The sequence below is a fragment of the Ranitomeya variabilis genome, chromosome 3 (assembly GCF_051348905.1).
Source record: "Ranitomeya variabilis isolate aRanVar5 chromosome 3, aRanVar5.hap1, whole genome shotgun sequence".
Lineage (NCBI taxonomy): Eukaryota > Metazoa > Chordata > Amphibia > Anura > Dendrobatidae > Ranitomeya > Ranitomeya variabilis.
The window spans coordinates 361171144-361195149 of record NC_135234.1 but is presented as its reverse complement, the minus strand read 5'-3'; the positions used below and the strand labels follow the sequence as shown (position 1 = coordinate 361195149).

The following is a 24006-nucleotide window of genomic DNA, read 5'->3' as shown; positions in this document are numbered from 1 at the left end:
CATAAATCCATTAGATGTCGGTTTTGCAAGCCTGCGCGAAAATCTCGCAGTACGGATGCCATACGGATTACATACGGAGGATGCCATGCGCAAAATACGCTGAAACACCCTGACTACGGATCAATATTTTGGGAACATTTCTCTGTATTACGGCCGTAGTACGGACGTATAATACGTGGCGTATTGTCTTACGCCAAGTGTGAGGCCGGCCTAATAGTACGGCGCATGTCGTGAAAGGGTTAAAAACGCCAGCTCGGCACGCAAAAAATAAGCCCTCACCCGACCCCAGATCATGAAAAATGGAGACGCTATGGGTATCGGAAAATGGTGCAATTTTTTAATTTTTTTCTTTAGCAAACTTTGGTGTTTTTTTTTACCACTTAGATAAAAGAGAACCTATACATGTTCAGTGTCTATGAACTCGTAATGACCTGGAGAATCATAATGGCAGGTTAGGTTTATCATTTGGTGAACCTAGCAAAAAAGCCAAACAAAAAACAAGTGTGAGATTGCACTTTTTGTGCAATTTCATCGCACTTGGAATTTTTTTCCCGTTTTCTTTAAGGCCAGTCTCACACGTCCAGATAATTCCGGTACCGGAAAAATCTGTACCGAAATTATCGGTGTCCGTGTGCCCCTGCGTTTCTGTGGCACATTAGTGTGGCACACGTGCGGCACATGTGTGCTGCCTGTGTGCCGACTGGGTACCACACGCACCGTGTCGGAGACGGCGCTAGAGATAAGCGCTGTCCCCCCCCACGTGGTGCTGAAGCCGCCATTCATATCTTCTCTGCAGCAGCGTTTGCTGTAGAGAAGATAGGAATAATCCTTTTTTTGTTTTTGTTTCTCGTCTTTAACATAAAGATCCAGGTCCCCACCCCCCTCCCACCCCCTGTGCGCCCGCCCGCTGTTATTAAAATACTCCCTCGCAGTGTCCTGTCCTGGCCGCAGCTTCTACTGTATGAGCGGTCACGTGGGGCCGCCGATTACAGTCATGAATATGCAGCTCCACCTCCCATAGGGGTGGAGCCGCATATTCATGACTAATCGGCGGCCCCACGTGACCGCATACAGTAGAATGGGGGTCGTGTAGTTGATTCTGGGGGGACTACTACATGTACAGGTGTGTTTTTGTAAAGCTTGCTTTCTTTTCTCAAGAGGTGATGTTGTCAGATGGTTGTATTGGATAACGGGCAAGAGATTGGGGGAGGGAGAGGGGGGTTGGTTAGAGTAAGGGTGATGTTTAGTAAAATGAAAATGTATTATCAGGTCATGTATCTAATGTATTTGTCTGAAAATTGTATCGGACTGTGTTAATGGTATGTCATATGCTTTAATAAAAAAAAATGATTTAAAAAAGACTACACCCCTCCTCATTACAGAGATGCACATCACCTGATTTACTTGATTGGTAGTTGGCTCTCAAGCCTGAACAGCTTGGAGTAGGACAACATGAATCAAAAGTACCATGTGATCAAAATACAACTGGCCTAATAATTTTGCACACAGTGTAATGCATATATACCTTACCGGTACTGTTGCTGCAGGCCATAGGCCGGGATGAGGGACTGTCCGACGGTGCTGTGGGGTTGTCCGGCGGTGCTTCCCAGTGCTGGTGTGGGTGTTTCCAGTCTCGTTCTGCTGCGGAGGAGCTCTGCCGACATTTTGTGAAAGGCCAGAGACCACGCAGTTCAATGGTTTCCTTTTTCGGTGGACTCTGGTAAAATGGCTGCCAGGGGGTGGCGCATGTGCAGATGGAGATCTCGGCACCGACATCTCGGGAGATGAGATTTCAGTGCTGAGAAATTTTTTTTTTTACTATTTTTCTCCTTAAAATTTGGGTTGCGTCTTATAATCCAAAAAATACGATACAACGTAAAAAAAATTGAGACCGCACTCCTTTTTTTGATAAAAAAAAAAATGTAAACTGTGGTTTTTAGAACCTGCCAATTAACTAGTCCGCATTCAAGATGCTTTTTCTGTGCTTGGGTAGGACTAAATTAGATGGACTTTTTGGTTGCTCCTTTTCCATCAGGTACTGAGAACAACACTAACCTAATAAGAGTCCTAAGTAATAAGAGCTTTTTAACCCCTTTCTGACATCTGGCGTAATAGTACACTGATGTCGGACTCCCTCCCTTTGATGTGAGCTCTGGCAGTAAATCCAAATCTTTCCCGGTACATGTCAGCTGTTTGAACAGCTGACATGTGCCTGGAATAGCTGCAGATGGAATCGCGATTCACCCGCGGCTATTAACACATTAAATGCTGCTGTCAGACTCTGACAGCGGCAGTTAATTCTCGATTCCGGCCATCCGGCCGGAAACCCGCCCATCGGTGACCCCCGTCATGTGATCGCAGGTCATCAGTTCATTGGCATGACAAACAGAGGTCTCCTGGAGACCTCTATGGTTGTCACTGCCTGATTGCTGTGAGCGACAACCAGTGGTCAGCGCTCATAGCAAGTGAGTAATTCTACTACACTCCCAGAAAGAAGTTATGTCGCTTATCCATGTTATGTAAATAAAAGCTTATAACCTGACGTTAAATTCATCCACTGATTGTATAAATTATTCTTTTAAAAGCTGAAACCCTCCGAAATGTGGTTTAGGTTAAGAAAATAAATTGGCATCAATGCAGCAATATTGATCAGTTAATGGACACAGAATGGTCAGATTTTGGCAAGACAAACATTTTGTCACCCATAGAAAGTAAAGTGATAGTCAAATAAATAATTAACTTAAAATGCAAATATATGTTGCATAATATTGGTGAATGAAGTTGTGGTGCTATTAGTGTCATATTTAATATTTTGTATGACTTCCATGAGCTTGAAGGACTGCATCCATGCGGTTCAACAATGATTTATACAATTTATTAATGACGTGATCAGGAATAGCAAAGAATGCAGTCTTACATGCCTCCTAGAGTTCATCTAGATTCTTTGTTTTTTTCTTTGAAGCTTCCTCTTTCATTGTACCCCAAACATGCTCAATGATGTTCATGTCTGGTGACTAGGCTGGCCAGTCCTTGAGCACCTTGATCTTTTTTGCCTGGAGGAACTTTGTTGTAGAGATGGATGTATGAAATGGAGCACCATCCGACTGCATAATTTGACCCCTTTTATGATTTGGAATATAAGAGGTAGCTAATAGTTCTTGATATTTAACGCTATTGATATTGCATTCCACCTTGCAAATGTTTCGCACACCCCTCTACTGAATGTAACCTGTTATGACCCCAATGGCAGAGGGTCTCAGAAATAATTACTAAGTCTGCAAACACCAAAAACCAGCTCATAGGGCAGTGGTAACTGAGCTGACCATATATCTAATCCTAGCACCACAAATAGCAGCAGCCGGGGAACGTGCCTACGTTGGTTCTAGACGTCTCGTGCCAGCCGGAGAACTAACTAACCCTAGAAGGGAAAAGAAAGACCTTTCTTGCCTCCAGAGAAAAGACCCCAAAAGTTGGATACAAGCCCCCAACAAATAATAACGGTGAGGTAAGAGGAAAAGACAAACGTAAGAATGAGCTAGGTTTTTAGCGAAGAGAGGCCCACTAGCTAAGAGCAGAATATAGTAAGATGACTTATATGGTCAGCAAAAACCCTATCAAAATATCCACGCTGGATATTCAAGAACCACCGAACCGTCTAACGGCCCGGGGGGAGAACACCAGCCCCCTAGAGCTTCCAGCAAGGTCAGGAATCACATTTAGAACAAGCTGGACAAAATTAAGAGCAAAGCAAATAACCAAAAAAAACAAAGAAGCAGGACTTAGCTTAATTTTGCACGAACCAGGATCAGCAGACAGGAGCAAACAGAAAGGATCTGATTACAACGATGCCAGGCACTGGACTAAGGATCCAGGAAGTTAATATAGCAACACCCCTGGACTAACGACCCAGGTGGGTGCCAAACTGAGGAAAGACAATCCCAGAGTCATATCACTAGTAACCACAAGAGGGAGCCAAAAAGTCTAATTCACAACAGTACCCCCCCCCTTAAGGAGGGGTCACCGAACCCTCACCAAGACCACCAGGGCGATCAGGATGAGCAGCGTGAAAGGCACGAACTAAATCGGCCGCATGCACATCAGAAGCAACCACCCAGGAATTATCCTCCTGACCATAGCCCTTCCACTTGACCAGATACTGAAGCCTCCGTCTGGAGAGACGAGAATCCAAGATCTTCTCCACCACGTACTCCAACTCGCCCTCAACCAACACCGGAGCAGGAGGCTCAACAGAAGGAACCACAGGTACAACGTACCGCCGCAACAAAGACCTATGGAACACGTTGTGAATGGCAAACGACACCGGAAGATCCAAGCGAAAGGACACAGGATTAAGGATTTCCAATATCTTGTAAGGACCGATGAAGCGAGGCTTAAATTTAGGAGAGGAGACCTTCATAGGAACAAATCGAGAAGACAGCCATACCAAATCCCCAACACGAAGTCGGGGACCCACACCGCGGCGGCGGTTGGCAAAACGCTGAGCCTTCTCCTGTGACAACTTTAAGTTGTCCACCACATGATTCCAGATCTGCTGCAACCTATCCACCACAGAATCTACCCCAGGACAGTCAGAAGGCTCCACATGTCCCGAGGAAAAACGAGGATGGAAACCAGAGTTGCAGAAAAATGGCGAAACCAAAGTAGCGGAACTAGCCCGATTATTAAGGGCAAACTCAGCCAACGGCAAGAAGGTCACCCAATCATCCTGATCTGCCGAAACAAAACACCTCAAATAAGCCTCCAGTGTCTGATTAGTTCGCTCCGTTTGTCCATTAGTCTGAGGATGAAAGGCAGACGAAAACGACAACTCAATGCCCATCCTAGCACAAAAGGATCGCCAGAACCTGGAAACAAACTGGGATCCTCTGTCAGACACAATATTCTCAGGAATGCCGTGTAAACGAACCACATTCTGAAAGAACACAGGAACCAGATCGGAAGAGGAAGGCAGCTTAGGCAAAGGCACCAAATGGACCATTTTAGAAAAGCGATCACATACCACCCAGATGACAGACATGCCCTGAGACACCGGGAGATCTGAAATGAAATCCATGGAAATGTGTGTCCAAGGCCTCTTCGGGACAGGCAAAGGCAAGAGCAACCTGCTGGCACGAGAACAGCAAGGCTTAGCTCGAGCACAAGTCCCACAGGACTGCACAAATGACCGCACATCCCGAGACAAGGAAGGCCACCAAAAGGACCTAGCCACCAGATCTCTGGTGCCAAAAATTCCCGGATGCCCTGCCAACACCGAGGAATGAACCTCGGAAATGACTCTGCTGGTCCACTTATCAGGAACAAACAGTCTGTCAGGTGGACAAGAGTCAGGTCTACCAGCCTGAAATCTCTGCAACACACGTCGCAAATCAGGAGAAATGGCCGACAAGATAACTCCCTCTTTAAGAATACCAACTGGTTCTGCGACCCCAGGAGAGTCAGGCACAAAGCTCCTTGAAAGAGCATCAGCCTTCACATTCTTTGAACCTGGTAAATACGAGACCACAAAGTCAAAACGGGAGAAAAACAATGACCAGCGGGCCTGTCTAGGATTCAGGCGTTTAGCAGACTCAAGATACATCAAATTTTTGTGATCAGTCAAGACCACCACACGATGCTTAGCACCCTCGAGCCAATGACGCCACTCCTCAAATGCCCACTTCATGGCCAGCAACTCGCGATTGCCAACATCATAATTCCGCTCAGCAGGCGAAAACTTCCTAGAGAAGAAAGCACATGGTCTCATTACCGAGCAACCAGGGCCTCTCTGCGACAAAACGGCCTCTGCCCCAATCTCAGAAGCATCCACTTCGACCTGAAAGGGAAGTGAGATATCAGGCTGGCACAAAACAGGCGCCGAAGTAAACCGGCGCTTCAACTCTTGGAACGCCTCCACGGCTGCAGGAGCCCAGTTAGCAACATCAGAACCCTTCTTGGTCATATCCGTCAAAGGTTTAACAACGCTAGAAAAATTAGCGATAAAACGACGGTAGAAGTTAGCAAAACCCAAGAACTTCTGAAGACTCTTAACTGACGAGGGTTGAGTCCAATCATGAATAGCTCGGACCTTGACTGGGTCCATCTCCACCGCAGAAGGGGAAAAAATAAACCCCAAAAAGGGAACCTTCTGTACTCCAAAGAGACACTTTGAGCCCTTAACAAACAAAGCATTCTCACGCAAAACCTGAAACACCATCCTGACCTGCTCCACATGTGAGTCCCAATCTTCAGAGAAAACCAGAATATCATCCAGATAAACAATCATAAATTTATCCAGATACTTCTGGAAAATATCATGCATAAAGGACTGAAACACTGAGGGAGCATTAGAGAGCCCAAAAGGCATCACCAAGTACTCAAAATGACCTTCGGGCGTATTAAATGCTGTCTTCCATTCATCTCCTTGCTTAATGCGTAGAAGGTTGTACGCACCACGAAGATCTATCTTGGTGAACCACTTGGCACCTTTAATCCGGGCAAACAAGTCCGACAACAGAGGCAAAGGATACTGAAATTTAACAGTGATTTTATTCAGAAGCCGATAGTCAATACAAGGTCTCAAAGATCCGTCCTTCTTGGCCACAAAAAAGAATCCCGCACCAAGAGGGGAAGAGGATGGACGGATATGCCCCTTCTCCAGAGACTCCTTGATATACGAACGCATTGCGGCATGCTCAGGTACAGACAGATTAAATAGTCTTCCCTTAGGAAATTTACTACCTGGAATCAAATCTATGGCGCAGTCACAGTCCCTATGAGGAGGCAGAGCACTGGACCTGGACTCGCTGAATACATCCTGATAATCAGACAAATACTCAGGAACTTCCAAAGGAGTAGAGGAAGCAATAGACACCGGCGGGGAATCAGCATGAATTCCCTGACAGCCCCAACTTGACACAGACATAGCCTTCCAATCCAAGACTGGATTGTGGGTCTGTAACCATGGCAGACCCCAAATGACCAAATCATGCATTTTATGCAGAACAAGAAAACGAATCACCTCCCGATGTTCAGGAGTCATGCACATGGTTACCTGCGTCCAAAACTGCGGTTTATTTTCCGCCAATGGCGTAGCATCAATACCTCTAAGAGGAATAGGATTTACCAACGGTTCAAGAACAAAACCACAGTGCTTGGCAAATGACAGATCCATAAGACTCAGGGCAGCACCTGAATCCACAAACGCCATAACAGGGTAAGAAGACAATGAGGAAATTAAAGTCACAGACAAAATAAATTTAGGTTGCAAATTACCAATGGCGACAGGACTAACAACCCTTGTAAGGCGTTTAGAGCATGCTGATATAACATGTGTAGAATCACCACAGTAAAAACACAACCCATTCTGACGTCTATGATTTTTCCGCTCATTTCTAGTCTGAATTCTATCACATTGCATTAAATCAGGTGTTTGTTCAGACAACACCACCAGAGGATTAGCGGTTTTGCGCTCCCGCAAACGCCGGTCAATTTGAATAGCCAACGCCTTGGAATCATTCAGACTTGTAGGAATGGGGAAACCCACCATCACATTCTTAATGGCTTCAGAAAGGCCATTTCTGAAATTTGCGGCCAGAGCACACTCATTCCACTGAGTAAGCACGGACCATTTCCGAAATTTTTGGCAATACACTTCAGCTTCATCCTGGCCCTGAGAAATATCCAGCAAGGCTTTTTCTGCCTGAACCTCAAGATTGGGTTCCTCGTAAAGCAATCCGAGCGCCAGAAAAAACACATCAATATTTGCCAATGCCGGATCTCCTGGCGCTAGCGAGAAAGCCCAATCCTGAGGGTCGCCCCGCAAGAAAGAGATAACAATTTTAACTTGCTGAGCTGAGTCTCCAGACGAACGGGGTCTCAGAGATAGAAACAATTTACAATTATTCCTGAAATTCCTAAACTTAAATCGGTCTCCAGAAAACAGTTCAGGAATAGGTATTTTAGGTTCAGACATTGGACTACTGGTAACAAAATCTTGTATGCCCTGCACACGAGCAGCAAGCCGGTCTACATTTGTAATCAAGGTCTGGACATTCATGTCTGCAGCAAGCACAAGCCACTCAGAGGTAAAGGGGAGGAAGAGAGGGAAAAAAAAAAAAAACTCAGAACTTCCTTTCTTATTATCCCACTTCTGCAATGCATTAAACATTCAATGTTGGCCTGGCATACTGTTATGACCCCAATGGCAGAGGGTCTCAGAAATAATTACTAAGTCTGCAAACACCAAAAACCAGCTCATAGGGCAGTGGTAACTGAGCTGACCATATATCTAATCCTAGCACCACAAATAGAAGTAGCCGGGGAACGTGCCTACGTTGGTTCTAGACGTCTCGCGCCAGCCGGAGAACTAACTAACCCTAGAAGGGAAAAGAAAGACCTTTCTTGCCTCCAGAGAAAAGACCCCAAAAGTTGGATACAAGCCCCCAACAAATAATAACGGTGAGGTAAGAGGAAAAGACAAACATAAGAATGAGCTAGGTATTTAGCAAAGAGAGGCCCACTAGCTAATAGCAGAATATAGTAAGATGACTTATATGGTCAGCAAAAACCCTATTAAAATATCCACGCTGGATATTCAAGAACCCCCGAACCGTCTAACGGCCGGGGGGAGAACACCAGCCCCCTAGAGCTTCCAGCAAGGTCAGAAATCACATTTAGTACAAGCTGGACAAAAATAGTAGCAAAGCAAGTAACTCAAAAAACAAAGAAGCAAGACTTAGCTTAATTTTGCAAGAGCCAGGACCAGCAGACAGGAGCAACAGAAGGATCTGATTACAACGATGCCAGGCACTGGACTAAGGATCCAGGAAGTTAATATAGCGACACCCCTGGACTAACGACCCAGGTGAGTGCCAAACAGAAAAAAGACAATCCCAGAGTCATACCACTAGTGACCACAAGAGGGAGCCAAAAAGTCTAATTCACAACAGCAACCCCCACATGTATTCAGGCTGTAAATCATGCAGCTGAACCAACAAAAACAAAATCTCCGAGCAGTCAAAAATACTCGGAGACCACCGGAGCGTGCTCGGGAAAACCCGAGCAACGAGTATACTCGCTCATCACTAGTCGCTATGGCAACTATGGGGCCACCGCGATAACATCGCAGGGGCGTTGATCGGAGAGCAGAGGGGGCCCCCTCCTGCTGCCTGCCATCGAAATGCTGTGATCTATATCGATCACAGCATTTAACGGGTTAAACTGCCGGTAGCTGTAAAATACTTCCTGACCATGGCGTATATATACTGCAAATGTTGAGAAGGGGCTACAACATATTTTTTTTACTTATTTACTTAGTCCCTCTATGGGACTTTCACTTTCACATCTCTGATCGTAGTTCTAAAGCACAAACATTGCAGTGCTTTCTACACTGTCAGTGTTGCACTGATACAAGCTAGTTAGACCATGTGGAGTGCCCCTGGGGCCGTGGTGTACTCGGGCTGGGTCCGGCGGTACTTAAAGGGGTGGTCAGATTGGCAGTGGCCCGGTCCGTGGCCCTGGTGAATGAAAGTGGAGAATAAAATCTATAAAGGATAATTTGTGACGCAACCTGTGGTATTCAGCCAGGAATGGTTGACCCTGCTTAAAGGGGTCCACTGGGGCTGATGGAGTTGCAGCAGAGTTGGTATAGCTTCCCACAGGTAGAGCTTAGTCCCGAGGGCTACCAGTACAGTTGGTAAGAGGGATGATTGACGGTGGGATGCAGGACTGAGGGTGCAGGAAATAATTCAAGGACACAGGGATAGCAGTTTCTTTTACCTTTTACCGGTGGAATGCAGGTACAGTCCAGGGTACAGGTAGCAGCGTCGGCGCCGCAACGCACAACGCAAACAAAAACGCAGCAAAACGCATGCACAACGCTGCGTTTTGCGCCGCATGCGTCCTTTTTTCCATTGATTTTGGACGCAGCAAAAATGCAACTTGCTGCGTCCTCTGCGCCCGGACGCGGGTGCCGCAGTGACGCATGCGGCGCAAAACGCAAGTGCGACGCATGTCCATGCGCCCCCATGTTAAATATAGGGGCGCATGACGCATGTGGCGACGCTGCGGCGCCCAACGCTGCGGCGCCGACCGCAAATGTGAACGTAGCCTTACCTGATTATGGAATCCCTCCATCCCTCTTTGGGTGCCACACATGAACTGAGCAGGATCTAACTAGCTTGCTCGTCCTGGGGAGCCCGATGATGACATGATGATGTTGACTCGTCATGGCAAAGATGGTCTCTGCTGGTGAACTTCACTTTTATACCATAGCACACAAGGAGACAGATAACCTTGAAAAAGGCGAGAGAAGCGAAACGTTGGTGAAACATTTATCTGTCTCTAAGGGCAGATGCCCACGATCAGGGATTGCTTATTTATGCAGCATCAAATCCGCAGCTGCTAGACGTTACAGCATAGTGGATGGGATTTCTAGAAATGCCGTGTCTACTATGGCTGCATGCATGCGAATCACCTGCGGACACTGACATGTGGGCAACGTTCAAGCCCACAATATCTTTTGCGGAGACGTGTTCTCCACAACCAAAATGTCACCCAGTAGAATGTATTGAATGCAGTAAATCTGCACGGTTCAGTGATCACGTGGATTTACCTGCGTTCAACTTTAGGCAGCGATTTGGATCCAGTGAACAAAGCGCTGCTACTTCCGGATCGTGGGCACGGAAGGCTGACATAATAAATATTCTTGGCAAATCTGTTTTTGTAATTACTGTTGCAGGGAGAGGTCACGTAGCAGTTGTCATGGTGCGAGTCTCCAGAAGCACAAGCTGGGCACAACGTATTGGGCACTACAATGACACATTAATCATCCCAAATAAAAAGTGCAATTAAAGACAATATGTTAAAATTATTTTCGTTGAAAATATTAAAGCATAAACAAATAATATAAACATAATATAAACAAAATATAGCTGATAAAATTGAGCACAATATAATGGTACGATAGGACACCAACCAAAATATATCATTAGCCACCACCCATATGTGACATATCCCTGCACTATTTACCACTTGCGCAAAATTTAGATAGAAATAATTAATTAAACAGTGCAAAAGTAAAAAATATAATATATATATATATATATATATGATGTGAAAAATAAGAAATAAATAATTCATCCAAAAAAAACCTTTGAAGTGCACTAATTAATACAGTATATATAAAAAATATGTGAAGGATGCAAAAATCACAAATACAAAATATATATATAAATGTTTGATGACATCAAAACACTAGTATTGCACAATATATATTGCAACACACCCTAACCACCAAAAATTTAAAGTGCTAATAGTGCTATGAAAAATCTTTTGTATGAAATACCAGACAAGACTATAAGGTGCAAAAATATCAAAAAACCCAATATTATTGTACACTGCAACCAAAAATTATAATATAACCATGTGCTTATAGATAAGTTTTATAGAGTACTAAAAATACTAGTGATTATCATAAATTAGTATTGCACAGTGTATATAGGTTTATTGCACAGTGTATATGGATTTATTGCACATAGACCCAAAATATAATGGTGCAAATAGTGATATAATAATCAATGCCACAGTAAGGTGCAGAAAGTGCAAATATATATCAATATTGCACAGTGTATATAAATTTATTGCACAGTGTATATAAATGGATTGCACATAAGCCCAAGATATAATGGTGCAGCTAGTGCTATACTAATCAAAAGCAGCAAGGTGCAGACAGTGCAAATAATGGATAAAAGGCTGGCATAAAATCACAAAAACGTGGATGGCATAAATAAAATCAAAGAATCTCAAAGGCTCCACATACCTATAAGTGCTCAGACCCTACGCGCGTTTCGGCGCTTGCCTTCTTCCGGGGGGCGTATACAAAGGCTTATTGGGGTATGTTTATATAGGGTACTAATTACCGCTGAGTTAACCAAGCTGAGCGGTGTATATCGGCGCATGCGCGGCCGCCCAGCCAATGGCCACATCCACCCAGGATCACCCCGGCAACGTGCACGCCACCCAAAACCCCGCCCACGTGTAACACGTGACCAGGGAAGGCGGAGAACACACAGCCAGGGAAGGAGACGCCGAGATGAATGAGACCACAAAGCAAGGAAAACCGCGCACGCGCACCACAGCCAAGCTGGAACTCAGAGAATCGCAAATGTAAGAGTATAGTAGAACAAGGGAAACTGCTCACATTAAACAAATACATATAATTGCACTGTGCATCCAGTAATTACGACAATTAGTAATAGATAGATAAAGTGAAAAATAATGAATAAAGTGTAAATAAATAAATGAAATATACAATAAATAGATAAGTAATAAATATAAATAGATAAATTACACAATAAATAAACTCATACATGCTCATAGCGCTATGCACCAAATACATATAACAATTAATAAAGAAAAATAAATAAACAAATAAAGCATGTGAAATACTAAATAAAATAATAAATTGTACAAATAATATAACGTATACCAAATTGCCATAAAGGAAGCACAAATGCTCACGTAAAATTAATATTACGTTATTATCCATGAACAAATATACAGTCATATGAAAAAGTTTGGGCACCCCTATTAATCTTAAGCTTAATGTTTTATAAAAATTGTTTTTTTTGCAACAGCTATTTCAGTTTCATATATCTAATAACTGTTGGACACAGTAATGTTTCTGCCTTAAAATGAGGTTTATTTTCACAGACAAGGGTCTCCTTCTTAGGTACCTGGACTGAATGGATTCTATTTAAAGATTCTGCTCGTTTCCCTGACCGGTTTACCTGAATACACCTGTCTATTCTACAGTCGATTACTAAGCTACTCTTCCTTTCTTTTCGTGTTCTCATTTTATATATCTTTTCTTGAGCCCCACCTAATTGGGCTCCCCCCTCTATTTTTTCTTCTGTCTATCTCCCCCCTGGGTGAGCTGTTCACCTTCCACCAGCTCGGTGTGATAGGTCTGTACCATGATTTACCAGTTACTTTTATAATGATACTATCTGCGTGCATGTCTCGCTTTAGGGGACATGGGCGAACTGATTTTAGGTATGCTTTACTTTATTTACGGTAATGAAAGTCCTCGCCTGTTGCGGGGGCAAGGAGTCATTGCTTATATGTTAAAGATACCGTAGTCATTCTTGAGGGTTTACTCCCTCTAATTTTTTTTTTTTTCTCTTTTTTGTAAGATTTATGCAAGGTTTGTGAATGAGTGTTTTTTTGTGTTACTCTTCTCGAATTGTATATTATAAGAAAAAGTACTTTGATCATTGACGTAGTTTTCAACTACTGTTTTTCTTGTAAAATTCTCTTCTCTTTAATAAAAATATATTTAACCGTAAAATGAGGTTTATTGTACTAACAGAAAATGTGCAATCTGCATTCAAACAAAATTTGACAGGTGCATAAGTATGGGCACCCTTATCATTTTCTTGTTTTAAATACTCATACCTACTTTTTACTGACTTACTAAAGCACTTTTTTTGGTTTTGTAACCTCATTGAGCTTTGAACTTCATAGCCAGGTGTATGCAATCATGAGAAAAGCTACTTAAAGTGGCTACTTGCAAGTTCTCCTGTTTGAATCTCCTCAGAAGAGTGGCATCATGGGCTCCTCAAAACAACTGCCAAATGATCTGAAAACAAAGATTATTCAACATAGTTGTTCAGGGGAAGAATACAAAAAGCTGTCTCAGAGGTTTAACCTGTCAATTTCCACTGTGAGGAACATAGTAAGGAAATGGAAGAACACAGGTACAGTTCTTGTTAAGGCCAGAAGTGGCAGGCCAAGAAAAACATCAGAAAGGCAGAGAAGAAGAATGGTGAGATCAGTCAAGAACAATCCTCAGGCCACCTCCAGAGATCTGCAGCATCAACTTGCTGCAGATGGTGTCACTGTGCATCGGTCCAATACATTCTACCATTACTGAAAGATTAAAACGAAATTATTACGATTGTAAAAATTATTATAAAAAACATATAAAAATAACAATTATTGATGTTAAAAGATGTGAGCATGATAAAATGCATAAAAGAGAAATGATAAAAAATCATGTAATTCTAAAATGGTCAGAGAAAAGGCGAATAACTCAAAGCCTCATTGAGACCCAGAGGCTGAAGTGTGCGAAGTGTCCATATCCATCTACTTTCTTTCTGGGCAAGTCTACGACTAACATTTCTCCCACGCAAATCAGTAATAATCCTATCTATACCTATCACACGAAGACCAGTTGGATCACATCCATGATGGATCTTGAAGTGTCTTGGTAACGTTTTTAAATGTTCAACAGTTGCTTCTTTCTCAGCTGCTTTTATCTCTCTTACATGTTCGCGCACACGCTTTTTCAAAGGCCTAGTTGTGAGCCCAATATAGATTTTCGAACATGGACATGTAGCATGGTAGATTTCTGCTTTTGTATTGCATGTAATTGTCTGTGTGATCTTATACGATTTATTATCTGACCCAACAAAACCTGTGGCACGGTCAACATTAGAACATGCAATACAATTACCACATGGGGCACAACCCCATTTCTCAATTGGTTTTGGATTAAGAGATGGAAAAAGTAGCGACTGATTATTAATAGGATAAAAACTCTTAGTAAGATGATCCTTCAAATTGCGTGCACGACGTGCTGTAACACATGGTCGTTCGGGTAAATATTGTTTTAAAATTGGGTCACTCGTAAGTATAGACCAGTGTTTAGACAGAATATCACGCATCAACTCCCAATGAGAGTGATATTCTGTAATCAATCTCACCTTGGCTTCTTTCTGGGGCTTGCTGGTGGAAAAAATTTTCACGTTCTGTTTTCAAAGCCCGATAATAGGCCTTCTTAACGCATCTGTGGCTGTGCCCACGGTCCAAAAATCTTTTCTTCATTTCATCTGCCCTCATTTTAAAATCCTCAAATGACGAGCACACACGTCTTAGCCTCAAAAACTGCCCAACAGGTATGACATTGATGACATGTTTCGGATGAGAGGAGGCAGCATGCAATACTGAATTTACAGCTGTTTTTTTGCGAAACAAATCAGTCTGTAAAACACCAAAACTATCACGCTTGATAGTTATATCTAAGAAGTCGACGGCATTGGCATCAAAATGGCGTGTTAACTTTATGTTGAGAAGATTCACATTTAGGCCACGTTCACACTTTGCGGCCTGCTCTGCGGGTTAATCCCGCAGCGGAATTGATAAATCTGCAGGGCAAAACCGCTGCGGTTATCCCTGCAGATTTATCGCGGTTTGTTCTGCGGTTTCCGCTGCGGGATTACTCCTGTACTATTGATGCTGCATATGCAGCAATATGCAGCATCAATAGTAATGTAAAAAATAATAAAAATTGGTTATACTCGCCCTCCGATGTCCGGATCTCCTCGGTGCTGCAGGCGGCTGTGCCGACAAGGACCTTCATGACGTCACGGTCATGTGACCGCGGCGTCATCACGGTCATGTGACCGCGACGTCTCCACAGGTACTGCTCGCACAGCAACTGAGACCGGACGCTGAGAGGTGAGTATAGCACTATTTTTTATTTTAATTCTTTTTTTTACACCAAAATATGGTTCCCAGGGCCTGGAGGAGAGTCTCCTCTCCTCCACCCCGGGTACCATCGGCACATTATCCGCTTAACTTCCCGCAATGTGGGCACAGCCCCGTGCGGAAAGTGAGTGGATCAATGCATTTCTATTTCTAAGTGACATGCTCCTTCTTTTTTTCCGCAGAAAAGCCGCGCGGGTTTTCCCGTGGAAATCCGCAGCGTGGGCACAGCGGGTTTTGTTTTCCATAGGGTAACATTGTACTGTACCCTGCATGGAAAACTGCTGCGGATCCGCAGTGTCAAATCCGCTGCGGATCCGTGGCAAAACCCGCAAAGTGTGAACATAGCCTTAAAAACTCAATAAATTCTAAAAGCTCAACCGAAGTGCCACGCCAGATAAAAAATATGTCATCAATAAAACGGGTCCAAAACACCACCCGATCCATGGCATCGATAGAGAAAAGCTCCTTCTTCCACAGCCCCAGGAACAGGTTGGCGTAAGAGGGCGCACAAGCAGCACCCATTGCAGTGTACAATAATATTGTTTTTTTTTATATTTTTGCACCTTATAGGTCTGGTATTTCATACAAAAGATTTTTCATAGCACTATTAGCACTTTAAATTTTTGGTGGTTAGGGTGTGTTGCAATATATATTGTGCAATACTAGTGTTTTGATGTCATCAAACATTTATATATATATTTTGTACTAGCTGTACTACCCGGCTTCGCCCGGGTTAATGACTGCTGTTAGCAAAATAGAATGTGTTAACAAAAATGTATTCTGCACACAAAAACCACAAAACAAATAGATAGAAATGTAATTATTAAAAGGCAAAAACTAAGCTAATAGAAGCATTTCACAACATATATTAGCTTTGTTATACTGAGAATGTCTTTGTTGCCTATATTAACCAATCAGAGCTCAGGTTAATTAACTGTAGCAAAATAGAAGCTGAGCTGTGATTGGTTGCTATTGGCAGCCTGATAAATCCCCAGCCAACAGGAAGCCCACCCCCTGGCAGTATATATTAGCTTACACATACACATAATAGACAGGTCATGTGACTGACAGCTGCCGTATTTCCTATATGGTACATTTGTTGCTCTTGTAGTTTGTCTGCTTATTAATCAGATTTTTATTTTTGAAGGATAATACCAGACTTGTGTGTGTTTTAGGGCGAGTTTCATGTGTCAAGTTGTGTGTGTTGAGTTGCGTGTGGCGACATGCATGTAGCGACTTTTGTGAGATGAGTTTTGTGTGGCGACATGCGTGTAGCAACATTTTGTGTGTCGAGTTGCATGTGACAGGTTAGTGTAGCAAGTTGTGTGCAGCAAGATTTGTGCATGGCGAGTTTTGCGCGTGGCGAGTTTTATGTGTGGTGCGTTTTGAGTATGTGCAAGTTTTGTGTGAGGCAACTTTTGCATGTGGTGCAACTTTTGTACATGTGGCAATTTTTCTGTGTGTGCAAGTTTTGCATGAGGTGAGTTTTCCATGAGGTGAGTTTTGCACGTGTGGCGAGTTTTGCGTGAGCCTAGTTTTGCATATGGCGAGTTTTGCATGTAGCGAGTTTTGCGCGTTGCGAGTTTTGAGTGGTGACTTTTGTGTTTCGACTTTTATGTGGCGAGGTTGGTGTGTGTGTGGTGAAATGTGTGCTGAGGGTCGTATATGTGTTCAAGCACGTGGTAGTGTGTGGCGCATTTTGTGTTTGTGTTCATATCCCCGTGTGTGGTGAGTATCCCATGTCGGGGCCCCACCTTAGCAACTGTACGGTATATACCCTTTGGCGCCATCGCTCTCATTCTTTAAGTCCTCATTGTTCACATCTGGCAGCTGTCAATTTTCCTCCAACACTTTTCCCTTCACTTTTTCCCCATTATGTAGATAGGGGCAAAATTGTTTGGTGAATTGGAACGCGCGGGGTTAAAATTTCACCTCACAACATAGCCTATGACGCTCTCGGGGTCCAGACGTGTGACTGTGCAAAATTTTGTGGCTGTAGCTGCGACGGTGCAGATGCCAATCCCGGACATACACACATACATACATACACACATTCAGCTTTATATATTAGATATACCTGTATGTAATCTCCTGTATATAGTATATACCTGTGTGTCATCTCGCCTATATATAGTATATATCTGTGTGTCATCTCCTCCTGTATATAGTATATACCTGTATGTCATCTCCTCCTATACATAGCATATACCTGTATGTCATCTCCTCCTGTATATACTATATACCTGTAGGTAATCTGCTCCTGTATATAGTATATACCTGTGTGTCATCTCCTCCTGTATATAGTATATACCTGTATGTCATCTCGTCCTGTATGTAGTATGTACCTGTATGTCATCTCCTCCTCTATATAGTATATACCTGTGTGTCATCTCTCCTGTATATAGTATATATCTGTGTGTCATCTCCTCCTGTATATAGTATATACCTGTGTGTCATCTCCCCTGTAAATAGTATATACCTGTGTGTCATCTCCTCCTGTATATAGTATATATCTGTATGTCATCTCCTCCTGTATTAGACCTCGTTCACACGTTATTTGGTCAGTATTTTTACCTCAGTATTTGTAAGCTAAAATGGCAGCCTGATAAATCCCCAGCCAACAGTAAGCCCACCCCCTGGCAGTATATATTAGCTCACACATACACATAATAGACTGGTCATGTGACTGACAGCTGCCGGATTCCTATATGGTACATTTGTTGCTCTTGTAGTTTGTCTGCTTATTAAGCAGATTTTTATTTTTGAAGGATAATACCAGACTTGTGTGTGTTTTAGGGCGAGTTTCGTGTGTCAAGTTGTGTGTGTTGAGTTGCGTGTGGCGACATGCATGTAGGGACTTTTGTGAGATGAGTTTTGTGTGGCGACATGCGTGTAGCAACTTTTTGTGTGTCGAGTTGCATGTGACAGGTTAGCGTTGTGTGCAGCAAGTTTTGCGCATGGCGAGTTTTGCGCGTGGCGAGTTTTATGTGTGGTGCCTTTTGAGTATGTGCAAGTTTTGTGTGAGGCAACTTTTGCATGTGTTGCAACTTTTGTGCATGTGGCAATTTTTCTGCGTGTGGCAATTTTTCTGCGTGTGCAAGTTTTGCGTGTGGCGAGTTTTCCATGAGGTGAGTTTTGCACGTGTGGCGAGTTTTGCATGTAGAGAGTTTTGCGCGTGGCGAGTTTTGAGCGGCGACTTTTGTGTTTCTACTTTTATGTGGCGAGGTTGGTGTATGTGTGGTGAAATGTGCGCTGAGGGTGGTATATGTGTTCGAGCACGTGGTAGTATGTGGCGCATTTTGTGTGTGTGTTCATATCCCCGTGGTGGTGTGGTGATTATCCCATGTTGGGGCCCCACCTTAGCAACTGTACAGTATATACTCTTTGGCGCCATCGCTGTCATTCTTTAAGTCCCCCTTGTTCACATCTGGCAGCTGTTAATTTGCCTCCAACACTTTTCCTTTCATTTTTTCCCCATTATGTAGATAGGGGCAAAATTGTTTGGTGAATTGGAAAGCGCGGGGTTAAAATTTCACCTCACAACATAGCTTTGATGCTCTCAGGGTCCAGACGTGTGACTGTGCAAAATTTTGTGCCTGTAGCTGCGACGCCTCCAACACTTTTCCTTTCACTTTTTCCCCATTATGTCGATAGGGGCAAAATTGTTTGGTGAATTGGAAAGCGCGGGGTTAAAATTTCACCTCACAACATAGCCTATGACGCTCTCGGGGTCCAGACGTGTGACTGTGCAAAATTTTGTGGCTGTAGCTGCGACGGTTCAGATGCCAATCCCGGACATACATACATACATACATACATACACACACACACACATTCAGCTTTATATATTAGATTTGTGATTTTTGCATCCTTCACATATTTTTTATATATACTGTATTAATTAGTGCACTTCAAAGGTTTTTTTGGGATGAATTATTTATTTCTTATTTTTCACATCACATATATATATATATATATATATATATTATATTTTTTACTTTTGCACTGTTTAATTAATTATTTCTATCTAAATTTTGCGCAAGTGGTAAATAGTGCAGGGATATGTCACATATGGATGGTGGCTGATGATATATTTTGGTTGGTGTCCTATCATACCATTATATTGTGCTCAATTTTATCAGCTATATTTTGTTTATATTATGTTTATATTATTTGTTTATGCTTTAATATTTTCAACAAAAATAATTTTAACATATTGTCTTTAATTGCACTTTTTATTTGGGATGATTTATGTATTTATTGGTGCATGACACAATAATTTTACATACAAGTGGTCACGTATTGGATTAATACAATGACACATTAGCAACTCTCACTCTGCAGCATAAATTGCATGCTGATTTCTGGGAAACACCTGTGCGGTCATAATTGTTACAGTCGTAACTGGGGGGGGGGGGGGGGGGGGGGCGGTGTAATTTCCAAAATGGCTTCACTTGCAGTGGGTTTCCGCTGTTTTGGCACCCTCAGGGCTTCTCCAATGTTACATGGCACCCTTAAAGCATTTTGGCCAAAATTGCGCTTCAAAAGTCAAGTAGCCGTACTTTTCTTCTGAGCCCTATGGTTTGCCCAAACAGTAGTTTCTGACTACATGTCGGGCATAAGCAGGAGAAAGTGCACCACACATTCTGCTGTTACCCTTGGGAAAATGAAAATATAAGGCTATGGTAACATTTTACTAAAAGAAAAATATCATTTTTCATTTTTTCCTTCACTTTGTGAAGGACTTGAAGGGATAACAAATGTTTGAAGGTGGTTGTGAATACCTTGAAAGGTGCCATATTTAAAATGTGGTCTCGCTAGTGGGTTCTCTGAAAATTAGGCCCCGCAAAGTCACTTCAGAACTGAAGTGGTCCATTCTAAGGTAAAAAGGTTTGTACGTTTTATTAAAAATTTTCTGCGGAATGTTAAAACGTTTTAATACGCAAAAAAAAAGGGATTTCAGGAATGCTGCTGATGTAAATTAGACACGTAGCAAATGTTAGTAACTGTATTTCACATGTTTTCTGTCCTTCAGCCCTCTGCTTCGTGTTCTGTTTGGCAGCGGCAGAGCCAGACCTGAAGGTGATCCCATGCCGCAGCATGTGTCTGAGCCTGGAGGTCCGGCCTTTTCTGTCCCACCAGAAGGTAAGGTTTATATTTGTGTGTGTTTGTTTTACATGTTTTTAAACCCAGTTGCATATTAAATGGAAAACAATAGGTGCAGCCACTTTTGCAATGAAAACCAACTCCAAGGCAAACAGAGACATAGCAGGATGTGGAGCATGAAGGATAGCATGGTAGATTTGGCACCATTATTCTGATTACTATGACACCTGGTCATATCCGTCAATCCGTCTTGTGGTTCTTGTGTAATCTTTATTCTCAGTTTGGAGTTAATGATATGCTCGTGCTCCTTGGCGGCCTCTGGGGGGCTTCATGTGGTGCTCTGATTAGATATTCACAATGCAGCCTGCTGACAGGTCACTGATTTCTCACTGACCTGCCCCCTAGTTTGCATAATGAATATCTGTAATGTCTCGGAGATAGCTGAGAGCTGCTACTGCGCAGGCGCAGATGGCTCCATCTTGGAGGAGAACTTTTTTCTTCTCCAGCAAGATGGCGCCTGCCACGGCTATCACCCGCCTGCAGAAGTTTTTTTTTCTACTGTATATACAGATATTCATTATGCAAACTAGGGGGCAGGTCACTGAGAGATCAGGGGGGGCAGGTCACTGAGGGATCAGGGGGTCAGGTCACTGAGGGATCAGGGGAGCAGGTCACTGAGTGATCAGGGGGGCAGGTCACTGAGGGATCAGGTGGGCAGGTCACTGAGGGACCAGGGGGGCAGGTCACTGAGGGATTAGGGGGGCAGGTCACTGAGGAATCAGGGAGGCAGGTCACTGAGGGATCGGGGCAGGTCAGTGAGGGATCAGGTGGGCAGGTCACTGAGGGATCAGGGGGCAGGTGTTGTGAACTATATTTCTTGGCTCCCTCTTGTGGTCACTAGCGGTATTACACTTGGATCATCTTTCTCCAGGTTGGTACTCACCTGGTTCGTTAGGCCTTGGGTGTTCCTATTTAGACTTCCTGGAAACTCAGTCTAGTGCCTGGAATCGATGTAGTCAGTCTATGTCTGTTTGCTCCTGTCTCCTGGTCTCCTGTTCTTTGCAAGATAAGCTAAGTCCTGCTTTCTTATTTTTGTTTATTCGCTTGCTTCTATTTTGTTCCAGCTTGTTCATAATGTGATTCCTGATTTTTGCTGGAAGCTCTAGGGGGCTGATATTCTCCCCCCACACCGTTAGTCGGTGCGGGGGTTCTTGGATATTCAGCGTGGATATTTTTGTAGGGTTTTTGCTGACCGTATAAGTCTCCTTCCTATTTTCTGCTATTAATTAGTGGGCCTCTCTTTGCTAAATCTAGTTCATTCTTACGTTTGTCTTTTCTTCTTACCTCACCGTTATTATTTGTTGGGGGCTTGTATTATAACTTTGGGGTCCTTTCTCTTGAGGCAAGTGAGGTCTTATTTTCTCTGAAAGGGTTAGTTAGTTCTCCGGCTGGTGCGAGACGTCTAGAATCAACGTAGGTACGTTCCCCTGCTACTTCTAGTTGTTGTGCTAGGATTAGATATACGGTCAGCCAAGTTACCACCTCCCTATGAGCTGGTTTTTGTGTTTGCGGACTTAGCTGGAACTTCTGAGATCCTCTACCACTAGGATCATAACAGGCAGGTCACTGAGGGATCAGGGGGCAGGTCAGTGCGGGATCAGGTGGGCAGGTCACTGAGGGGTCATGGGGCAGGTCACTGAGGGGTCATGGGGCAGGTCACTGAGGAGTCATGGGGGCAGGTCACTGAGGGATCAGGGTGGCAGGTCACTGAGGGATCAGTGACCTGTCAGCAGTTTCCATTATGAATAGCTAAGCAGATCACCACATGAAGACCCCTCCACAGGCCGCCCCGAAGCACAAACATATAATTAACTCAAAACTACAAATTAAGATTAAACAACCACAAGATGGATTTCATTAACCAAGGTATGCCCCATATAATGCTGCACGTGGCCCCATAAGATGCTCCATACAGATATTTGCCCCATATGCTGTTGCTGCGTTTAAACAAAATTAAAAAAATCACATACTCACCTCTCAGGCCCCCGGCACTTGCAGTATTCACCTGTTCTGCGTTCCACCGACGACCGCTGCTGTGTCTTCCCGTCCTCTGCACCGACATTCAGGCAGAGGGTGGCGCGTACTAATCGCGTCATCGCGCCCTCTGACCTGAGCGTCATTGCAGAGGAAGCGGAAGACGCAGCGGCGCCGACGGTGGAACGAGGAGCAGGTGAATATCGCGCACTGCCCCCGTCATACTCACCTGCTCCTGGCGCCGTCGCTGCACGTCTGTTCCCAGGCGCTGGCAGCTTCCTCCTGTAGTGAGCGGTCACATGGTACCGCTCATTACAGTAATGAATATGCAGCTCCACCCCTATGGGAGTGGAGTCGGGTGCATATTCATTGCTGTAATGAGCGGTACCATGTAACCGCTCACTACAGGAAGAAGCTGCCGGCGCCGGGGAAAAGACTTGCAGGGACCGCGCCAGGAGCAGGTGATTATAATTACACAGCTGCCGTTCCCCCTCCGCTGCCGACCCCTGGGGATGACTCGAGTATAAGCCGAGAGGGTTACTTTCAGCCCAAAAAAGTGGGCTGAAAATCTCGGCTTATACTCGAGTATATACGGTAATTGTATGTGTCTCTCTGTTAGCTTTGGGGAACACAGGATGACCGGTGTACCGCCTGCCACTAGGAGGCTTGACCACAGGTGAAAAAATTAAGTGTTGGCTCTGCCTGGTGGCTTCTTCCCCTTTTTAGGACACTAGCCAGCTCAGTTTTTAGCCTAGTGTAATTAGAAAGTAGACATCACCTGTGGAAGGACCCACTGCACTCCACAGTAGTGTACCTTCCTTCAGACCCTATATCTCCACCATTCACCTGTTCCCTGAAGCTGTTGCTGCAGTGGTGTGCTGGTGACTCCACAATCATGAGGTCATCAGACGGGTGACCCTGCTCGCATCTCAAGACATCAGACTGGCCTAGTACTTAGAGGGCCCTCATTGTTTTTTTTAGGTGTTTGTTCCTCCTTTTTATTCCCACCTTAAGCCACTCTCTCTCTTGACATGGCCAACTGTCAGGTTCCCCTCCTGGTCACTTGCAGGCAGCTGATATTTTCATTGCGTCTTTTTTGTGATTTATTTCTACTGTAGGTGTCCTCCCTGCCCCACCTGGACTGGACTCTACGTCTTTATGTCTTCTGCCGCAGACATTTGTGTCAGGGAGTGCCACCTGGAAGGCCCAAATAATTGAGGCGACGACTTAACTTTCAGCTAGGCTGCAATCTTTGTTCCAGCCATGGGCAATCTGGTCCATCTTCCGAACCACTTCCTTGGATGGAAGATGGAGAGT

At 43.9% G+C, this 24006-nt stretch overlaps 1 long non-coding RNA gene across 1 annotated transcript in view; it reads left to right on the top strand.

Moving 5' to 3' along the window:
* LOC143818237 (uncharacterized) overlaps nt 1-20691 on the top strand; it is an 83632-nt gene extending 62941 nt beyond the window's left edge. Inside the window, exon 3 of the long non-coding RNA XR_013224407.1 lies at nt 20585-20691. This is a non-coding gene — a long non-coding RNA (uncharacterized LOC143818237). The remainder of the gene's footprint in view (nt 1-20584) is intronic.
* Nucleotides 20692-24006: the final 3315 nt, after the last annotated feature.